The sequence below is a fragment of the Pinus tabuliformis genome, chromosome 9 (assembly GCF_031772625.1).
Source record: "Pinus tabuliformis cultivar Carrire ecotype Pingquan chromosome 9, CPIR1, whole genome shotgun sequence".
Taxonomy (NCBI): domain Eukaryota; kingdom Viridiplantae; phylum Streptophyta; class Pinopsida; order Pinales; family Pinaceae; genus Pinus; species Pinus tabuliformis.
In genome coordinates this window covers 958128586-958151298 of record NC_142307.1, presented here as the reverse complement: position 1 = coordinate 958151298, position 22713 = coordinate 958128586, and positions in this window count along the sequence as shown.

The following is a 22713-nucleotide window of genomic DNA, read 5'->3' as shown; positions in this document are numbered from 1 at the left end:
AGACTCTCCTGTCGGGGAGTCTGGTAAGGTTATTATTGGAGAAGAATTCTTTGAGGATTTCTTCTTAATTTTAGTATTCACCGTACCAATCATGCCATCAGCAGCATGAGACCCCGAAGGAGCAACAACGATTTGATTCGACTTAGGAAGATTTGGGATCTTCTCGTGCAACGTACCCGACTGAGTGTAAACTAAGTCAAGGTACTGGGCTTGAGCAATGACTTGCTCCTCAGTAACTACTCCAGCCTTAGCTACGTCTTCAGTAATCTTTGGTAATAATGATTTTACAAATCATTCAGCTAAGATTTGGTCCAGGATAAAAACTTTCACTAAACGTCTTCGACGTCTCCATTCATGGATATGATCGGAAATGTAAGTGGACGTCGATTGTTTTAATGAAGTTAATAACTCAGTACCATTATCGTATCTGACCGGCAACTGAAAATGAGTTAGGAACGAGGTAGCTAACTGACTAAAATTGTAAAAAGAGGCCCGTGGTAACTCAATGTACCACTTGGCCGCGAGACCAATGAGCGTACGCTGGAAAAGACGTAAGCGGATCGAATCATCCGAGATGGAATTTGAGGCACACCAGAGGTGGTAATTCATCACATGATTTGACGGATCCTCTCCAGACTTACCTTCGAACTTGGGTATGTCACTGGGAAACTTATTTGGCATTGGCGGCCAAAACGGAAGATAATTGATTGGATTGTTCGTTAGGCGCGTCAAGTCGGGTAAATCCAAAGTTGCGATAAACGGTAATTTCCGGTTAGGATCTCTAAAACTCTGGGTCACAATACCAGTTCCAGGAGGAGGATATCTAGGATAACTAGGAATAGGAATCGCATTCGGGATATTGTATCCTCCTGGAAAACCAGGATTAACCGGACCATACTGGGGTTGTTGAGGTTGTTGATAAGTGTACCTAGGATACGGTTGATACTGGTAAACCGGTTGTTGGACAGCAGGACCGAATTGGTACTATCCCTGGTACTGTTGATAGGTAAATTGAGGTTGACTTGTTACAACAGTACTTAAACCAGGCTGCCCTACAGGCATCTGGACCGTGGTTTGAATCGTAGATCCGGACAACGGTAAAGATGTCTGAGGAGTGGTTGCAGAGACAGTAGAAACCGGAGCTGTCGATACTTCAGAAGTAAGTGCGGTAGATGTTGCGGTAGTTCCAGCAGTCGTTTGAGATGGAGTACTAGGTGCAATTGGCGGCTGAGTAACTACCGAAGTTACAGAAGTTTGAATATTTGACTGGACAGGTTGCGGTTGCTGGGGTGAACCAGAAACTACGGGTTTTCCAGTATGGGGTAACAACTGTATACTTGGCTGCAACACCTGTTGACCTTGTGATGGATCCCACACTATCATTCCGGGGTATTGACCCGTAACAGGTTGAGGATACTGAGATCCGTAACCAGGTTGAGGGTAAGATTGATAATTGACAGGTACATTTCCCATACTTTGAGCATAAGCTTGACCTTGAGGTGGTAGATAACCTTGAGTCGAGTATTGACCTTGAGGTTGATAACCTTGAGGTAAATACTGATACTGGGGTTGACCTTGACCTTGAGGTTGATACCCTTGAGGTAAATACTGATACTGAGGTTGACCTTGGGGTACATATTGAGGCTAGGGTTGACCTTGAGGAATGTATTGTACTATGGGTACATACTGTCCTTGAGGTTGCCCCCCAGACACAATTTGTGTACCTTGAGGTTGTCCCCCAGGCGTTAATTGAGGCTGCCCCCCAGGCGGTAATTGGCCACCTTGAGGTGGAGAACCGGGAACTGAACCTGACATCATGTAAATGTCCCCTACGCCCAACGGTTTATTACCATTGTTTCCAGCTAATAACCCATGTTCAATGGGTTGAGGAGATGCTCCCGCAAAAGTACCAGAAAGTGACTGATACCCAGAAGGAACAGAAGGACCGCCGTACAAGTAAGATTCAGGAGATTGAGTGAACACGGACGACTGACCAGACATATTTACAGGAGTATAAATACCTCCAGGTGGAAAAGGAGTATGAGGTGGAGAAAAACTTATCCCTGAGTTGTCTAAATAATTGGTTAACGAAAGGTACCAAGTAGTACTTCTAGGAGGACTGTAAAAGATAGACTCACGCTCTCTTAGATCAATAGTAGGTTGATCTTCAAGGATAGATACGCCTAATTCTTCCTCTGGAGCAACTTCTTCAATAGCTATCAAACCAGCAGGAAGATTTTCGGTGATTACTCTTTCTACCCTAGGTGAATCAGGTGCACTAGAAGTTGGAGTAACAGGTTCAGATACTTCAGGTTCTTCGCCTATATCACTAGTAGATGAAAAACTACCAGCAAGCTCGGAAACCGCAATTGCTTCAGGATTATAACCTGTTTCTAGACCTTTGTAATCTGGATGGACTACCAACGACGATTCTCCTTCTTCAGGTGAACCTACTTTACTGCCACTAGGAGTAACAAGGACCTTTAAACCTTCGTAATGACTCGGGACGTCTTGAGGAGGCTCACCCCGAAGTCTATGGGATTTCCTCAACAAATCGGCCACGGAAACAACCTCAGGAGACTTGCCCCGAAGTCGACGGGACTGTCTCGGTAATTCCGCCACAGTTAAAAACTTTTAACTACTACACACGCAAACAAAGTGAAATCTCAAAGCAAACTGCCTAAAGTCTCTAAAGAACCAAACAAATTTGAATCACACGCCTAAAGAATCTAGGGCATCAAACCAAGCACAAACAGTAGCCTTCCGGACCAAAAACGCTAGTTGGAGATGAAACCTAACATCCCCGGATTCAGTACAGAAGTGGCAGGTGGAACAGTTACCCCGGCAACCTGCTTAATGAATAGACCGGCACAAGTTCCTCCACTTTAACCGTCTCGAGTGAAGTGAACCCCCCGGAAAATCTAAGTGAGTCTAGCCGACGTCTGCTCCAGGTACAGTGGGATCTTCCCTCCACCGTCACCTCGGTAGAATCCTAAGGATAATGGTCACTAAGGTTACCAACAGCAAAAAATGCACCTGGGGGAATAGTCTACACTCCGACAGCACGTAAGGGCAGAGTATCAAGCTCAATCCCCTTGCCGGCTCCTTGACAATAATCCAAGGTTTACCGACAAGTGACCCTTGGCTCCTCGACAATGGTTAATCCGAGGTTTACCGTTTGTAATACGTGTGTGTCTGGCGTCGTTCCCAACGAGGGAGGATTGATCCCCTCACTGGTTCGGACACGAGCTCGTGCTTCTCCTTTAAGAGGAGCTTTCCCAGAGTACAAATGAAATAATTGGATTTATTCTATCACAAGATAAGCTACTTGTTTGGTTTTGTTGTCTTGGAGAGTTAATTACTCTCCTACTCCAAGACACTAGCCTGATCTAAATTGGTGTTTCAGAGCCCTAGTAAATAAAAGTTACTAAGTTGATTTTACTTTAAGCGTTAATTTTATGGTTTTTCTTAAAGACAAAAGGGTAGTGGAGATGAAACTGGTGGTGTGTAGACTCGACTCGCAACCACTACAAAGATGCACCTAAGATGATTTACACTACTTTTATTTTTCAATGAATCTCCTAGCTAAGAGAGTTGGAAAATGCAAATTTTATAGAAAACAACTTTCTTGGCAAAGTCAATCAAAGAAACAATCTCTTTATCTTTTCAAAACACACAACTCATGACCACTAATTACTTCACGAAATTTCCTTTTTCTCCCAAAAGACTACAAATGCTACCAAAGCAAACTTTTTCCAAAAGAATTTTTGTGTTTTTTTTTCTAATATTAATAAAGCATGTAAAACTATTTATCAAATCAAATTTAACAAATCTAAGACAATCAAATCAAATTCACTCAAAAGCAAATCAAAAGGAAATTTACCTAAAAGCAAAAAATAATGAGGATAAAATCCTACAAGGATAATTCCCGGATGTTTTACTCAGTCAAAATGCAACTAAGGATCAGTTCATGCAGAATCATAAACTAATCAAAAAACAAAATCGAAATCTTTTTGTTCTTTTTTCTCAAGAATGGAATTCAAAGCTTTAACAAACAAACTTTTCGAGATTCGCAAAGAGAAGACACAAAGGTAGGTCTCTCACAAGGGTGACTTCCATGACAGGCCCGACTCCTAAGAGGGTTGAACAAAACCAAGGAGATCCAAAGTTTGACAACCTCTAATGCCAAAGTCACTACAGGACCAGTTAAAAATAAAACCCTAAGGCAAAATCTCTATGAATTCCACCAAAACCCTTGACACTAACGGGACAAGTTCAGGTGAAGATCTTTGACAGTAAACCAATGGATCTGGGCAGTAAAAACAAATTAAAAACAAAAACTAAAGAGCAAAAAGAGGAAAAATGAAATTTTCTCAAATTTGACAGGGGTACGCAGGTGATCTGTTGACACAGGCGCGGGTACGCCCTGTGCACAATGACGCAATGCGTACAAGTACGCACTGTGCCTAACTCAGAGGCTGCGTACTGCTGGCAAAGCTAAGAAAAATAAAAATCTAATTTAACTCTAAGCTAACCCACCCAAATACACAGTTAGACAGCCAAAAATCAGAAAATAAGCGATTTTTCTCAGACCAAAATATCAAATCAAAAAGAACTCAAACACATTCATGGATTCCCCAGTGGAGTCACCATTTTGTCATGTGGAAAGAGTCGTTAGTGCGGACACAACCGACCTCCCTAGAAGCCTAAGACTTTCTAGTGACAAACAAGACAAATAAGAGCAATCCTTCACTAAATATGCCTTTACAATATGAGAAATCAAGTGTTTAGATCCTACCTGTAACCCAACGCTGTTGTAGTAGTCTAGCTTCGTTGATCCGGATGAGCTCCTCCTTCCCTTCGAAACCTGCATTCACTAACAATCAAACGATTAAATAGCACCTGAATATCACATAAAATAAAACATATTTAACATATAGACCAAGGAGTATATGAAACAACTCATCAATAACAAATTGTTGAGAAGAATGGACTAATTTGTATTAAAAGGTAACAAAAGGAACCATTACAACCTGAGCCTTGGTGTTGTGCAAGTCCCTCCCAGGGTCCACAAGAGTTCTCCTTTACTCTGATCAGCTCACCCACTTCCAAATAGAACAAGCAAAGATGGTAATCTCTCCTCACAAGCTTCTACAAGGAAGTCCTAATTCCAACAGCATCTACCCTTAGGAATGTTCAGCTTTCAACCTCTCCTCCCTTTGGCCCAATGCCTATATTTATAATGCTCTAGAGGAAGTTATTTAGGTCCACCATCAATGGGATAAGCCCCTCTTTGGATGGGATAGCTCCCCTCTTGATGGGATAAGTTCCTCTTTGGTAGGGATACATGAACCATCTGGAGGCGCTTCATACACGTCAAACAAGCTTCTAGAAGACTCTAGAAATGACCACAAGTAACTTTTTTAAGATGAAACTCGTGCCTTTTGACCTTTACAGGGGTACGCACCCACCCCTTTACATACAGAGCGTACAAGTACGCAGGTATTGTGAACTTGGGTTGCGTACACGCAGGTAAGGCTAAGAGAAACTGCGTACCAGAGATAATTGACTTTAAATGACTTTTCTCTCTTTCTTGAAGTTTGACATGAAGAGCAGAGGCATGAGACTTGCCAAGGAGGATAGTATGACAGTGGATGGAGCCATACTAACTGCAAATATTCATGGTGACATTTTTTAGTGTAACACCATCCTTGTTATATGCTTGCCAATCTTTCGTACTACGTGCAACTCACTTGGCATGGTTCCAACGCATCTATTGATGAGTTCCTGTAATCCTTTCACAACCTTACTATTGCACAGTAACTTCATACAGGTTTCTAGGAAGGTTGTGAGCATAGAGGGGTCCATCTCCGGCTCAGGCTTATCCTTGCTTCCTGAGGTGGAGGCCTAAACAAAGCTCTTCTTAGCTTCCATGAAGGCTTCACGAGCATGCTCCAAATTTAACTCAACCTCTTTTTCTGGGCCTTTGCGAACCCATGTACTCTCTTCTGGTTGTTTACCCTTGTCATCTCCTCTCGTGATTCCACTTTTGAGCACTATATTTACATTTGGTTCTTCCTCGCCTGGCTCAAACCTCATTATCTACAGGTTTTGACTCGACAGAGGTGGTAGTGCCCCTTTGTCATGTATCCTAGCTATCAACGTAGGACAATCTTTTGTTTCATGATCAAATAGCATGCAATACTTGCACGACAGAGGTGTGGGATTAAAGCAATCGCGGGCATAGTGTCTTGGTCCTTCACAATTGTAGAAAATCAATTGTCCTAAACCTCTGCCAGGTCCTCCTCTACCTCAGCCTCATTCGCGCCCCTGAAATCCTATCGACGCCATCCCTGCGCTCTGGTCATGGGGCCACATTTCAGCTTGAACCCTATAGGCGGGAGTTATATCCATCATCAGTTCATAACTGCTACAATTACACTCATCTTGCCCTACTGATCTACAAAATTTGTAGAATATTTGTTGTGGTGTCTATACATACTTCTGTAGCATATGACAATTATCCATGTCATTTTTTCCTACTACGTGACAAATAGTGTGCCATAATGCAGTCCCCGTGCCAGGTCCTGCTTGAACTTCTAGCCTTAAAGGCATCGGTCCTCCTCCTACAATGTAGTTTGCAAGGACCAGGAAATGGTCTTTGTCATGACCCTGACTCTTGCATTCCAAGCACCATACCTCCTCACGTACGTCTGGCCAGACCGTCCTGTCTTGCTTCAGACTTTGCATCTCAAGGCACAAATTCTTCAGCTGCACATGGATTTGTTGAACTCTTAGATTATGATCTTGCATCAGAGTCTCATGTAGGCTCATGGAAATCTCCAAGGCCTCTGCCTGAGTTGTTATCTTCTACTATGATAATGCACTCCTTAAATGTGGTAGTAGCAAAGCCACAAACCACTCGTGATGATGTCCATCAGTCAAATTCATGTTGGCTTCACAGATTGCGCATTTCAGCCTCTGATCTAGTTCCCAAGGTGTCTCACCTGGTTGTATTATGATCTCTTTGAATCTCACAATCGACTGTGCCTCAGATTTAGGCCTACTAAATTCCATATTTAATGTTGCTTGGATGTCTGCTACTCCACCATTTGGTTTATCGTTATAATACTTAATATACCAGGTTAGCGCGTTATCTTGCAGAACACAAACCAGTGTCACCTTCTTTATATGATCATTTGTAACACCTTGAGCTTCCCATACAACCCTCACAACAAACCAGAATTGGTCCAGGTCATCATTTCCCAAGCGTTTGAATAAAGGAAACTTCACTTTATTTTCCATATTGAACCGCGATGGAGGTTGAGGTGGTATGGGAAAAGTTGGAGGTGAGAGTGGTGAAGTTGGAGGTGGTGTGGGCGGAGGTGGTATTCGTGGGAATCCTTGTCTTATTAACTGAATAGAAATTTATGGAGAGATCTTCACTATTCCTTCTTCATCACTTCGCAGTGGTGAACTCAAAGGGCTATACTTCAGACCCTTTTCCTTTCGTTCCTGTAAGTTTTTTTTCTTTGCGTAGTTCTGAACATCAAGGTAGCTGCATAACCCATTTTTTGCACAACAACATTTTAATCCAAGTATTCAAAGATTTTACATACTTACCTCACAGTCCTTTGAAAAAGCGTCGCTTTGCCTCACTATAGATGACTAAGGTTTCGATTGTGAATTCAATCACAAATCCTCCTATGACACGATTGAGCCAATGATCAACAACGCGGGCAATCTTATCCTCCGATGCTTCCAACCTTTGCACTAGCTCTGGGGTCACATAATAGGACCGTCAAGTTTCCACCTTCCTTGGCTATCTGCTAGCTTTTCCATCCACTTGTATAGCTCAATAGGGAAGGAGTAGAAAAAGATCTCATGGATCTCTGTATATAAGTATCTGTCCAACCATTGTTCTTTTGTCAGTTGTGTGTTTTTGTTCTTTTGTGCCATGAATTCATATATTTTTCTATTCAACCAATCTCCAATCCCCTTCTTAGCTGGATTCCATTGATATGACATCAAACATCTCTTATGTAGATACCGGTCCTAGAACAGAACCATTTGTTGGCTTGAGGGGGCCTAACCCAGGTTCAACGTTAATTAGACAAACAAATCCCTGCACTACTGGCACTTTCGACATCAGCTCGTGGAGCGTGGACTGAAGTCTCACCTGAAGCAATATGGGGGGATGTTGGAACCAAGTTTCCACACCTTGAGATGGTCGTGATTTCATTTAATTCCCTCTATTCTTGCCTTCACATAGGTTGCTTTGCTCTAGGGCTTGCAAGACAAACCCCGCGTTCCATTCTTCAATACCTCCATGAAAGGATATGATCATCCTTCACGTAGCCCGAGCCTACTGTTCAGGTACTTTTTCATTTCTATGGAAGTGTGCCGTACAAATTCCCCAATTAACCTAAGTGCCTTTATTATCTTATCAAACAATTATAGTTATCCCCGTTAAATAGATATTCATATAGGCGTTCAGTTATTCAATGTAATTGCATTCATTCGTACACAATATAAGCAAAATAAAGAAAATTCATACATAACATATCAAGATGCGTCAACAAAACAAAGACATAGAAATTGTAGAATATCTCTCTTTATTAATATCTTCCAAGTGGTTAGAAACTCTGTCCGCCCTACGCACACAGCTATAGGGGTTTGCGCACTCAGCTCTGGACTTCTACCCTAAGCCTCTGTGCACTCAACTACAGATAATTTACCTACGCTACAACCCAAGACTTAGACTTCTTGCTCTAAAGCTATGATTCTATTACATCACCCATCATTGTCTATCCCTCCAACCTACTTAGAGCTTAGCTCTTTTTATATAATCCCATGGTCCGTGGACCATGGGTAGATCTCTTACAGCTGACTTTAATTTAAAAAACTAAGGGCAAACTATCCTTTATGACACATAACACCTTCGCCCTCCATGACCACAAAATGCAGAGTATTTACAATACTATTACAAAAATTGACTTAAACATGGGCTTTTAGCTCCAAAACTTTCCTTGGGGGATCCCGCTCCCAATAGTCAACATATGCATTATTCACCATAGTTCTTTGCTTGGCTTGAACACCAACTACTCGTGGTAGATGAATATGCTTATGTTGGCACAAATTTAAAGGGGGATCTAGATCTACCTCTTCCACTAGGTGAATAGTGGACCGGTTCAGGTAAAAAAATATTTTTTTTATTTTTTATTTTTTCAATTTTTATGATTTTTTTAAAAGTGTAAGATGAGACTCAAGTTATGGTAAAGGCACACATGTTGGACCAAAGATACCACCAGGCATGTCACCCATAGAACAAAGAAATACCCATCCGATGGTGGGTGCAAAATGCGAGGAAGGGGGTCACCCCTTAGCTGAGATGGAGCACAAGCTAGAGGTAATCACTCGAGGGGTTCCAGATTATGCAATTATCAATGATGTTCCACTATGTTGGTAGAGACATACTGTGGGAGTCTCTACGAGATTGCATCGACTGCTAGGCCGAGTGATCAGGGCGGTCATGTGCTATCATGAGCACCATGCAGTTTGATAGTTTATCTAGTCTTTTACACATTTTGTAGGCTTTGAAAGCCAAATGTCTCAGAACACTCTATTTTTTGTCATTTTGAGGTAAACACTCTGGTAGAAGTGATATATATATATATGCATGTTTTATTTATACTTATGTGTTCATAACATGATTCAGTTTTATAAATGACGCAAATGTATATCAAGAACAAAATTTGCTAATGCATCGGTTAATGCATTTAAATTACATGGAATATGTTGATATGTCATGTAATCAAAATTTCTTTCTAGAAATCTAACACGTAGATACATACGCAATATTTGTGGATTTATCACTGAGTAATGATTGTTTCAATTGTAACACAACGAGCTGCAAATCCAACTTGACAACTAAATCCCTGATGCCAAGAGAAACTACTTTTGACAAGAGCTTAATAGCTACACTATATTCAGAAATATTTTTGGTTGGTCGACCAAGGAAGATACCTTGTAAGTTAATCAGCTCACCATTAGGGTCATAGAGTACCCATACTGTGGAAGAGATGTTCTGTGTGCTATGACAACCACCGTCATCAAAACCAATGTAATGACCTGATGACATCTGCAAACCAAGTGGAACACAGGATAAGGAGAAAAACATATGCCTTCAAAGCAAACAAACACACCAAAATTAAAAAACACATACTAATGAATTAACACACTAATGTGCAAAATTTATTACAAAAATTTCACGCATAATAATTTTTGAGATACAACCCATTACGAGGCTGTGACAATGCATTTCCCTCACAATCACATAGCTTATAGGCACCTTTCTGTAAAACAAGTTTGACAATGTAGAGCCCATGCCACATGGGTGTGAACTTGCCTACCCCCAATTTATCGTTGGATTGATCGTAAATAAGGACCAAGTTGCCTTCAGCAAAAGTGCGTGGAGAAACGGTTTGGTTAAAATGAGATTTGACACGCTTCTTTTGATCTTCGATGACCATCACAACAATGCAACAAGTCTCGTCGAGTCTCCCAAGATACAGTAGCAACTCCTCTTCAAGTGAGGTATTCAGAAGAAGTTTGATAGCTAGCTTAAGTGAAGGGATTTTTCATTCGATTGGAAGAGTTGCCACCAAACACCAGCTAGAATAGAGTGAATCTAGTTGTCGTCTTAGTAGAAGTTCATAAGCCCAAAGAGCTGAGAGTAGCATTAAATGCCAATCCTTTATGTGGTTCCCAACGGTACGCTGAAGCATAGTAATCAAAACCTTATTGACTACTTCAATTTGGCAATTGGCCTATGGATAATAAGGAGTTGAGCTATCATGCTAAAGGCCCAACTAAGAAGTTAGCTCTGTCATCACGTGTTAACAAAAATGTGATCCATGGTCAGTCATGATAACTTGAGGGACAAAAAAAATGTGCTATGATGTGGTTAAAAAGGAACTGAGTAGCAGTAATACCGTCTGCATTGTATGTAGGCATTGCCTTGACCCATTTCATAAAATAGTTGATGACGACAATGATATAACCATGCCCCCCAGCCAAAATATGGTTACATGTCATGGTGCTACAAGAAAAAAGGACATTGGTGAGGGGTGAAAAATGTGACCATAAGCTCATTGGTGACGGTCAAAAGAGCATTCGTCACCAAAGGTGGCGTCACCAAAAGCATAGGTGTTGTAGTGACATACAAAGTCTGTCACCAATAATGATTTATAATGATGGATAATGACCATCACCATTTCATATTAGCAATGGTGATGGACCATAGCCTCCATCACCAAAAGTGAATGTCACCAAAGGTGGCATCGCCAAAAGTATAAGTGTTTTAGTGACATTCAAAGTTTGTCACTAATAATGTTTATAATGATGGATAGAGACTGTGACCATTGCATATGAGCAATGGTGATGGACCATAGCCTCGGTCACTAAAAACTGAACATCACCAAAGGTGGCATCGCCAAAATTATAGGCATTATGGTGACATTTATGGTCCATCACGAATATTGATTATAGTGACGGATAGTGACCGTCACCATTTCATATGAACAATAATGATTTATTGTGATGGATCTTTAATGGCCATCACTATTGGTGCATATATATGGTGACGTTCATTGAGCATCAACAAAAGCTGCATTGCTAGAGGTATAGGTGTTGTGGTGACATTCAATGTCCATCACAAATGATGACTATAATGACGGACAATGACTGTCAACATTTCATACTAACAACAACGATTTATGGTTGCGAACCTTTGAGGGTTGTCACTATTGATGCGTATATATGGTGGCATTCATTGACTGTCACCATGTCATATTTTTGGTGAGGGTCGAAAAATGTCACCAAATCTCATTGGTGATGGTCAAAAGAGCCTCTGTCGCCAAAAATTGATTGTCACCATTCCATATGGATGTCAGGGCACAATGGAATCGGACCACCAACCTCCTTCTTATAAAGTAGGTTCTCTTCCATTGAGCTAGCACCCTTTAAAGATTTATATGTTTTAAAATTAGACCTTGAAACTTCATAAATTGTAAATTCTACAACTCTCAATAAATTAAAGTCTCAGCAATATTTTACTAAACAAGCAAAGCAACATCGAAGATGTAGGTCCCTACCTAATGGTTATTGAAGTTATGAAAATTTGGTGGAGGGAAAAATAGTTATATATAAGAGAATCAATATGTTCAGTTGAATACTCAATTAGGAATGAAACTCTGAAGGCATTTATAACCTATAAATGACCTACACTAAATATTGCAAAGGAAATGTCATAAGTGGATATCATATGGAAGAAGAGGAGGTAGGGACTTTGAACCCTTTTACAACTTGGCATGCCTTAGCACTTGGCACATCTTAGCTTGTTTTACATGTCTTCGTACTATCTGGCACATCATAGCATGCCCTAGAATTCCCTAACACACCTTGGCAGTCATGACCTCACAAATAGCATTGCATTTTTCCATGACTTGGGAACCTTATATTCATTACAACACCTTAGCACTCCCTAGTTATCATTCCCTTTGTTATCTTCCATAATGTCCCAGGATGAAGAAGAGATCGATGGAGGCAACCACAAACCAAGCTTTTAGTTTGGTATCTAGCCCTACCAAACCAGAGAGGGCTCTCTCTATGAAATCACAACCAAGATATGAATGGAATGTAAAGGATTTTAGGCTAGATAACTAGGGTCAGGTGGGCTTTTGGAAAATTTAGGGACTTGGAACTCTCTCTAGCGGTGTCTTTTCTGGTAGGGATTTTGTCAAGGAGGCAAGGACTTGGAACTTTGTCTAGGATAAAGCACCTAACATGAATGATAGAAGCTCCCTAGAATAGAGTACCTTCTACCTAGAAGAGTTTCCCTTGCTCAAAATATATAACCCTTCCCTAGTGTGCACTTTTCTTAAAGATAAATTTGTGCATAAAATAGTACTAAGAAAAACACCTAAATTAAAAAAAGTGAGCATCTAAGTCAAACTATAAAAGTATAATAAATATGGCTTTATAGATGTTTGGGAAACACTAAGCAAGCATGCTTTCATACAACAACAATAAGATGCCTAAAATCGATGCGATTCTTTCATTGTTGCTATACCCTCACAGCAAAACTGGAATCTGTACCATGTACCCCAAGGCTGTATGCATTTGCTGAAGGTGTAGATTGAAAGGATCTGCTGAGATGAAGTACTATTGAAGGAGAAACACCTTCAAAACAATATATAAAGTCTATTGTGAATTCAACCCATTTGCAAACAGACTAAGGCTGCTACTGGGTACACTTCTCTACTGAATGGAAACTATAATGAATTGTAGTGTTGCTGAAGGAAAAACACCTTTAGTGCAACATGGATACAACTCTAACAGATATTTCCACTGTGGCCTTGGTTGTTGATGATCTCATCAATATAGGTAACAACTTCGATAATTGAAAAACCAAAAGGTGAGATGCATAGATAATTTGAAATGACAGATTTGGGCATACTTTATTATTGTTTAGGAGTGTTAGTATAGAAAATGCAAGGTAACTTGTCGTGTCTTTGTGTCACAGGCCAAGGATGCGAAGAAATAATATTAAATAGCATGGTATAAGTCGACTGTAGGTTATTTTGAAACATGAATGGAATTCTGCTTATGCAGGTTCTAATCTAGTCGGTATAACTTTAAATAAGAAACTGATAGTTATGGGGTTGAAATTGTCTCACAATTCATGAAAAGTCCCAAATTTGTTCACTAGAAATAAGTAGAGTGAGTCTTCAGGTTTATGGAAGGGAACAACCTATTAGCAGGAAGATAAATTGAAATTAGTCGGGCATATTATTTCTCGTATTCTTATACGTGTGTGCTTTGAAAAGATAACCACATCCAAAGAATCAATAACAACTCTGGTAAAGTTTATAGACGTGAAGAACTTCTGAGAAAACCCATTACTTAATGACAATTGAACGAGGAATATGTCAAAGGATTCAATCTTGCACTTAGTCATAAAGAGGAAGTTGGGGTATCCAACATCTTACCAACAAACCGACTCCAACCATAATGTGAAAGGTAGGCTAACTGCGAAACCTCTTTCCCACTTCATAGTATTGTTCCCTCTTGAATTCCAATAGGTATCTAGCTACTTAGATCCAAAAAACTCATGCCAGGTAAACTTTACATGATACAATTGTGATGTGCAAGCTTGACACACACTCTAGTTTCCCTCTAAAAGAGGGTAAGTCAAAATATTATGACAATCTTAACTATAATTTGATCATACAATATTGATGTATTGCATGGAATAAACAATATACTATCTGTTAGTGTCAATCTTTCCAGCCTTCCTCCAGTGATCAAATATGCTCTTACAAAGTGGTCTCAGAGTGTCAAGGTCAAATTTTGTCATTTCAAAGAGTCTTCAAGCAAAATTTGGTCACTAGGCATTAGGTCTAGGGTTTGCTTTCACTCCTTCTAAAGTTGTCGAAATTTCGGTCCATGTCATCATTCAGCTGAGTCTATCATCATTCATAGGGTTGTCCTCATCATGTCAGTTTCCATTGGGTCATTTTACAGCTTATTCATGCTTCAGTTGTGCCTAGGTAAGGTCATTTCCGTCTCCTAGGGTTTTGAAGGCAATTTCTCTTGGACGATCAAATCATCGGCAAAACTTCTATCCTGATGTTCATACACCTTCCCCTATCCTTAAAGTACCTTATCGAATGCTTCCCATCACTGAGATTCCCCAAATTCCTCATTTTTGCACAAACCCTAGTTTCTTGCCACAACTTGGCAATTTTCTAGGTTGGTCCTGTGTTTTTCCCTTTTGGACCCCTTCCCCTCACTCGATCTCCACGATTCCACTTTCCCCTGCTCCCTAACATCCCTCCCTACTTCCAAAAATTTCCTCAAGAATTAAAAAGCCCCTTATCCCCTTCATTTCGCTTCATTTCGACAAAATCCCTTGTTTCACACATCGGGATAGGTTTCCCTCACATGATGTTTCTGAGCAATAAAAAATGAATTTTGGAAAACTGAGAGAGGTTTTTATCAAAAACATGCCAAGGAAGAAAAACCTCCTTCACTTTTTACACAGGTGTCATGGTTTTAGAGAAATGTCAAAAATACCGTTGCCTCAGGAGAATCGAATGCACCTCTAAAGTGAACTTGGGAAAATCAAGTTTTCTACTAGAGTGGGTGGCCAAATGACTTTTGTGATGCATCAAATGATAACTAGACACAAAGATCGTTCCAATGAGCTATCATAAGCTCAATTTGGAGTTGAGGAAGGCATTCAAAAGTTGACTGCAATAGCACTCCACCTTGAGGCAGCCTCATTTGGCACATTTTAACCAGTCTTGGGAGATTTGATTTTTTATAGGTCAAATGAACTCCAAATTGAAAAATTCTAGTCGTGTTGGAAAGTAGACTCAAATACCTTTCCAACGAGCTATCCTGCAACCAATTTCGACACCGGGAAGGCCTCCAAAAGCCTCCTGCAAAATGCACTATGTAGCTGGGTGCGCGCTACGCATCAGCTTGGGCGCGCTACGCATCAGGCAACATTTCTCAGTGCAATTTTACATGTGCGCTACGCACCAGGGGCACGCTACGCATTGGGTGAGGCATGCTACGTGTTGGGATTTTTGTCCAGAAATTCGCCAGAACGCACTCCAACTCCTCTTCTCAAGCATCAAAACACAACATTTTGAGAAAAAGAAGAATCTACAGTAAATTGTGTACACATTTGTATATCAGCATATATATTCCAGCCATCTTGTCTTCAACAATATGTCAGAGACCGAGTCAGCTTATGAGCAGGATTATGACAGTGATTCTACACCAGAAATAAGTGTGCCAAGGAGGTATCACAAAGGTGGCAAAGGTGGTCGGCATGTCAGGGAGGAGCCTACTTCTTTAGTTCATTTGCAAGCTTGTCCACTTGCAATGAACTATTTTCAATACCAATCATGTTTTGAATATTGTGAGCGGATCTCACAAATCCAACATCACCGAGAACTAGTTCGCTTATTTGTCCCACATTTGCAGAATGGTCATGTAAACCTTGCTGGAGTGAATTTCACCTTGTCACCCGAGATTATTGCTCAGGCCACTGGGATACCAAATGTAGGAAAGGAATGGAGTAAACGCCAGCAGTTAGACAGGTTTTACTATGAGCCATATATTAAGCCCAGGTGTATAAGACACGTAACTGCAGTTTTTCCTTTCAGATTCCTAAGGTTTGACATTCCTGAGATAGAGCATGTCAGCACTCCAGCATGTGTGACATGTCAGCGAGGACACAGGGCCTTATTTGCAGTTGCACGGCGAGTGCTATCTCCACCCAGGGTGGAAGGGGTCTCGTTGACTTCATCGACACAGCGAGTATTATCTCCACATCAGGTGGAAGGGGCCTCGCTTTCGACAGCAGCACCGCAGGTACAGGAGAAGGGCAAGAAGCCCAAGCATGAGGAGAGGCCTTCAGGTGAGCCATCAGGTTTTGTTACTAGTCATGATGAGACAGCTTCATATATCAGGTATCTAGAGCAGCGCAACAAATAGCTAGAAGATGAACACACTCTTTATGAGTTGCGGCGAATCCGAGAAGACCGGAACTTGGCTCGCAAGAGACCCGGTGATTTGACACCTATTGAGCGAGAGGCTATGCTCATCCGGGTAAACACTCATTTAGAGAAGTTGCTAGCCAAGGCAAACAGGGACAAAGATATGCTCCGCCACATGAAGAATCATTATTGGGCCCGCATGCATGTTTGCAAAGCGAAGATGAAGATCCTTAAAAGGCGATTGACCAAGGCATTAAAACGGTGAAAAAGGCCCAATCCACTCCAAATTTTGGCCGAAGCCTCTTTGAAGGAGCATGGTACTTGATGAGGCACCCCCAGCTCAAATTTCAAAAAAAATTTGTCAATTTTTGTCAATTTTGAAATTTTTGTATCAAAAACAGGTTTTTGGCCTCAACGCGTAGCGCGCCGCGCGCTACCCTGAAGATGGGGAGGTCCAATTCAAGAAAGGTTTGCATTTTTGGATTTGTCATGATGAAATACACCTGCTCAGCCACTGCCAAGACATTTCATCAAGTTTTGGGCCCCCAAAAGGTCAAAAAACATGCAAAAAATGACCTTACTGCCCCTTTTTGGACACACAGGAAGCAGTCTTGGGAGAATTCACTTTTGGAGGAGCAAATGGGCACCAAATTGAAAAATTCCACTTGGATTGGAACGTAGACATCTAGACCTTTCCAACAAGCCCACGTGAGCTCAATTTGGATGTAAGGAAGTGCCCCAAAAGTGGGCTGAAATGCATGCTACACGTAGGGTTTTGGCGTGCTACGCATCAGGGTATTTTCCAAGTTTTTCATCTTCAGCTCAGGAAAACGCAGCCATTTGACCAGTTTTGACTTCTGGTGGGATTTTTCACCTTCCTTGATGTAATTAATGAATTTTCATGTTTACATGACACTTATTTACCTATTCTAGAAGATTCATTCATAAAATAGCAAAAAATTAATGAATGAATTGGTTTCCTAGCTTATAGAGGCAAGTTGTTTTGATTGCCTAGATTGTAGTGCTTTGTTTAGAATTGGTTGAAACAGCTCCTAGGATGATGAGATTGAACCCTAGAGGCAAGGGAATGAGTTAACTTGCCTATATTATGTATCTTCTTAGTCATTTTGATGGTTGGACTCTTGATGGATAAGCTTAGACTGTATTACACTTTGTATCTCTGCAATTTTGGCAAAGGAAAGACCAGGGTTTTGCAGCACTATTTGGGATTCCTGTGGTTATTTGTGTTGATGGTGTGTTACTCTCATGTACTTGTAAGTTTGTTATGTGTATCATTTTCCTACTATTCTCTTTTGCAAATTAAGCAAATGAAGTGTTAAGGTAGAATTCATGGTTTTCTATGCTCTGCCTTTAAGTTTGCTTAATATCTATGTTTTCATCTGTTTAAGGAGAACTCCTAAAAGTTTCTTGCTCTCCTTAGCTCCTCACCAGTCATACCTATCCATTCAATTCCTTTAAAAGCATCAGGACAATTGCCTACCTTGCCCCAAAAAGACCTCTGCAAAAACTGTGTCTCATCCCCGCACCCAAAATTGCCTTTCCCTTTTCTCCAACAAAACCCTAAAAATTTTAAATCAAACTTTCTTATCTCTTTACTAGCCTAAAATCAGTACTAATTTTGAGTCATCTTAGCCCTTTTGAAAACCTTTTGCCAAGATAGACCCAGAGAGAGCCCTCTCTTGTCCTCGTAGGGCTAGCTACGAGGCTGAGCTTGGTTTGATGTTGCCTTGAGTTTCGCCTTCCTCAGCCTGATGAAAATTCGAGCGCTAACATATTGGCGACCATACTGGGGAGAACAAAAGGTTTGCTAGTTAATGTCATTTGTTTTATAAGCTACAGACGGAGCCTGAAGTTATGCCAGGTAGCCTTCGACGCTTTTTCTTTGCATTAGCGAAAGTAGATAAATGCTGCTTCAGTCAATCTCCGGTCTAGCTTGTAAACATGACATCTAACTTGTTAATTGCCCCAGTACATGTATCAAGTTCAGATCTGATTGTTGATGGTGGACAATGATCAGACACTGGCAAGGCTGAAATCATTCACCTGGCGACTCTAAATTAGTTTTGAGATCAGATCCAAAGACTCCATTGGAGGATGATCCCGAACAGCAAAAACATGAAAGGACAACATGGACAGATCAGGTATTCAAGTTGGAATTTCATCCAAGACATTTTGTTCTTTTACATAAATTATTTCTTCTCTTTTCCCAAGAATGTCAGGAAGGCTTTGCAATGTATATTGTATTTGAGAAAAGATCCTCGACCTGCAGTTGATTCTTTCCCTTTGAAGATTGTGAATACCAAAGATTTGCATACCTTTGAGCTTGATCAAGACCTTTCTTCTAAGTTTTGTGATGACCATCTTCAGATTGATGAACCTCAAGAGACCAAGACTGATTCTATACCTGCTATACATACCCCTACACCTTGTAAAATTCCAGATCGGTATAAACCTCTTGTTTTACCTTCTGTTCTCCATGCTTTCCCCAAAAACTATGATCTATACTTGTCGAGGTTTTCTGGTGAAAGTAAGAATGTCAACACTGAGCAACATGTGCAGAATTTTGAGTCCTTTTTTGATATTTTTGAAGTTGATGAAGAAGATGTCAGCATAAGGCTTTTTGCTCTTTCTTTGCAAGGCAAAGTGAAGAGTTGGTTCAAAGCCCTGCCTGATGCGAGCATCTCAGATTTCCAGCAGTTCGTCAAAGTTTTTCTCGATAGGTGGATGATCGGGCAGAACCTTTTCTTGATTGTAGAAGAGTATAACCAGCTGAAAAGATTGCCAGGGGAGACAGTACAACAGTTTTCAACCAGATTTAACCAAGTTTATTATTCAATGCCAGTTGATATAAGGCCTACTCCTAGATCTGCTCTCTTGCACTATCCGGGTGCCTTTGATCCGAAGATGGAGTTTCAGTTGAGAGAAAGGGATATTGCAACACTTCACGAGATGCAAAACAGTGCAGTAAGTGTAGAGGCGCATCTGCTGATCCGACGGGCAATATTGAAAGAAGAAGAGATGAAAAACATAGATCCGGAAAAATCAACATCTCTAGAGGTGAAGCTTGACATTTTGGTAAGTGCAGTGGAGAAGATGATGGACAAGATCAACGCAAGGAATGATTATGATGTTCAAGTTCAAGCCTCGCTGATTGAAGAAGAACAAGTTGCTGATCTACAACATATTGTTTCTTATCCCAATTGTTATAGATCTGATAATGATTGTCTTATTAATCATCTTGGAGAAGAGAGAACTGTTGATATGACATGTATGCTTGATGATATGTTTTATACTGATGTTTTGCCTCAGTTTGATCAGTATGATGATAATTATGTTCTCCAAACAGAAGCTAATATTACAGACAAATCAGCAGCTAGTTTGTGGGAGGAAGAGGTTCACTTACAGCAGCTCGAGTACAATGATCAAATGATGCATATCAACTATGACAATGATGAGGAAAGTGCATCAAAGTTTGAAGTAAGTGAAGGATATTTTCCTTTTTGTTTTGATTCGTTTCAGTTCATCAGAGATAACTACCATGCAATCAGAAATCAAATGTCAACAAGTCTTGATTTGAATCATCTTGAGAGCAATGAAAATTTTGTTCAAGACTTCTCATATTCAGATTTGCAACCCCCGAAAGCCATTGATTGTCAAGTTGCAGCTGAAGACTTGGAAGTGCACACACATGATTTAATGATTCAAGGTGACTCCGTACCATTCTGTTTTGAATCATTTCAGTTTTTGAAGGGTAGATTGCATAGTAAATCTTCAAATGAACAGCCTATAACAAATCAGCAATCTCTCAGTGTAAATGTTGAGGATGAGACAGATAACAAAATCCTTGAGTAGCCTGTAGCATCAGATTCGCAGCCACCAAATGAAATTGAAGGGCAGATTACAGATGAAGCTGTGAAAGACGAAATACATGATTTGATGATGCAGGAAGATTCTATACCCTTTTGTTTCGAAGCATTTCAATTTATAAGGCAGAATCTTCGTAAAATCTCTCAAGAAAAACATGAACAGCTAGAAGGATGTCATACATTTTCAATGGATACATTACAACAGTTTTTTCAAGTTTTTCATGATCCAATAGCTGATGTTTTGGATGAGGTTTGTAGTCAAAGTCTTTCTCCATTGACTACATGTGAGCTTGAAACATGTGCTGATATGAATTTGATCCGGCAGCCGGTTTCTTTCTCATTTTCAGCAGAGGTCTTGTCACAAGGCTCAGATCAAAGTTTGCATTCATGGTATGAGGAAAAGAGAAGTAATCCATTGGATGAGCTAAGTTCCAGTGTGCTTGAATTTCAAGATCCTTATGCAGTGTTTTTGGAGGTGGATAGAGAATTCATATCATTCTACGGATCTGTTTCCAAGTTGTCATGGGAGTTTCCTTTCAGTAGTTCTCTCTTTTTATTCATAAGCAAGAACTTGTGGAGAATTCAACCAGCAAACGGGATACTTACTTGGTTGCATTGGTTGTTTCATTTTACTTGATCATGTGATGAATGAAACTGTTAGAGTAGGTTTTGATGAATAAGATCCACTTTGAGCATCATTTCCAGTTTGTCGGTTGTGTTTAAGTATTGAGTCAGTTTTTCGTTGAGTGAGAGTCAATTTGTGTCATCCGAGTCATCAATTTTCAGTCATGCATTTTAGTTTGAGTTTTTGACTCCATTGCCCAATGGATAAGGCGCTAGTTTGCTCTCCCAAAGATTTGCGGTTCTTGGCACCTCCAAGGAGCTACCATCCCCATTGGAGCCAATGTTAGTGTCAGCCTTTCTAGCCTTCCTCCAGTGATCAAATATGCTCTTACAAAGTGGTCTCAGAGTGTCAAGGTCAAATTTTGTCATTTCAAAGAGTCTTCAAACAAAATTTGGTCACTAGGCATTAGGTCTAGGGTTTGCTTTCACTCCTTCTAAAGTTGTCGAAATGTCAGTCCATGTCATCATTCAGCTGAGTCTAACATCATTCATAGGGTTGTCCTCATCATGTCAGTTTCCATTGGGTCATTTTACAGCTTATTCATGCTTCAGTTGCGCCTAGGTAAGGTCATTTCCCTCTCCTAGGGTTTTGAAGGCAATTTCTCTTGGACGGTCAAATCATCGGCAAAACTTGTATCCTGATGTTCATACACCTTCCCCTATCCTTAAAGTACCTTATCGAATGCTTCCCATCACTGATATCCCCCAAATTCCTCATTTTTGCACAAACCCTAGTTTCTTGCCACAACTTGGCAATTTTCTAGGTTGGGCCTGTGTTTTTCCCTTTTGGACCCCTTCCCCTCACTCGATCTCCATGATTCCACTTTCCCCTGCTCCCTAACATCCTTCCCTACTTCCAAAAATTTCCCCAAGAATTTAGAAGCCCCTTATCCCCTTCATTTCGCTTCATTTCGACAAAATCCCTTGTTTCACACATCGGGATAGGTTTCACTCACATGATGTTTCTGAGCAATCAAAAATGAATTTGGGAAAAATGAGAGAGATTTTTGTCCCCAAAATTCCAATGAAGAAAAACCTCCTTCACTTTTTACACAGGTGTCATGGTTTTAGAGAAATGTCAAAAATATCGTTGCCTCAGGAGAATCGAATGCACCTCTGAAGTGACCTTGGGAAAATCAAGTTTTCTCCTAGCTTGGGTGGCCAAATGACTTTCTTGATGAGTCAAATGATAACTAGACACAAATATATTTCCAATGAGCTATCATAAGCTCAATTTGGAGTTGAGGAAGGCATTCAAAAGTTGACTGCAACAGCACTCTACCTTGAGGCAGCCTCATTTGGCACATTTTGACCAGTCTTGGGAGATTTGATTTCTGATAGGTTAAAGGAACTCCAAATTGAAAAATTATAGCTTTTTTGAAATGTAGACTCAAAGATCTTTACAACGAGCTATCCTGCGCCTGATTTCGACACCGGGAAGGCCTCCAAAAGCCTCTTGAAAAATGCACTATGTAGCTGGGTGCGCGCTACGCATCAGGTTGGGCGCGCTACGCATCAGTGGCGCGCTACGCATCAGGCAACATTTCTCAGTGCAATTTTACATGTGCGCTACGCACCAGGGGCGCGCTACGCGTTGGGTGAGGTGCGCTACGCGTTGGGATTTTTGT